The 880-nt window shown below is 38.3% G+C and overlaps 1 non-coding gene across 1 annotated transcript; it reads right to left on the bottom strand.

Moving 5' to 3' along the window:
• Positions 1 to 18: 18 nt before the first annotated feature.
• Positions 19 to 90, bottom strand: TRNAD-GUC. Its single transcript has one exon. It is a non-coding gene; the product is annotated as a tRNA-Asp (tRNA).
• Between the last annotated feature and the right edge of the window lie 790 nt (positions 91 to 880).

The raw sequence follows: 880 nt of genomic DNA, 5'->3' as shown, positions 1-880 counted from the left end.
AAAGAAAACAACTAAAATCGCCGTTGCCGGGGATCGAACCCGGGTCACCTGCGTGACAGGCAGGAATACTCACCACTATACTACAACAACTCATAAAAAATATATTATTTCGTAACGCTCCAGATTTTACCAATCGTCTTTAGAAAAAGCGGTCCATTGTCAACACTCTAGATTTTATCAATCGAAGATTCAGAACAAGTAATCCAAATTCAAATCCGGTGAAAATTGTCAAAAGAAAACTAAACTTATTATTGTCGGGGTTCAAACTCATGTCTATGGAGTGACAAGCGGAAATACTCACTACTGTATTGTGTCGACCTCTGAAAAATATATTATTTATTTGTAAACACACGGGAGAAAAAGGAATCCAATCCCGAATTCCAAATTCAAAAGAAAATCAAAAACAGTCTGCTGCGGCGGATCAAACTCGCAGGAATACTCACTACTCTACAACGACGACTTTCAACAATATAATATTTGTTAACACATCAGATTTTATCAATCGCCGTTACAAAAAGTAATCCAATTTTGAATGCGACTAAAATTGTCGAAGCAAGATTAAACTTGTTGTTGTTCGGGATCAAACTCATGTCACTCGAGTGCAAGCAGGAATGCTCGCCCTTGTATTACAACGACCTTTGGAACATAATAACTCGAGTGACAAGTGGAAATACTCACCACTGTACCACTACAACGACCTCTGACAACATATTATATGTTAACACACAAGATTTCATAAACAATTGTTTAGCCAACTTTCTTTTCAAACTTTCGTTGTTGGGGTTCGATCCCAAACTACCGGCATGACAGGTTCACCGCTGTCCAATTTCGAGTTCCGTTAAAATTACGAAAAGAAAACAACTAAAATCGCCGTTGCCGG

The sequence above is a fragment of the Cucurbita maxima genome, unplaced genomic scaffold (assembly GCF_002738345.1).
Source record: "Cucurbita maxima cultivar Rimu unplaced genomic scaffold, Cmax_1.0 Cma_Scf05879, whole genome shotgun sequence".
NCBI lineage: Eukaryota > Viridiplantae > Streptophyta > Magnoliopsida > Cucurbitales > Cucurbitaceae > Cucurbita > Cucurbita maxima.
The sequence above is the reverse complement of the archived record's forward strand: the minus strand, read 5'-3'. Positions and strand labels throughout refer to the sequence as shown.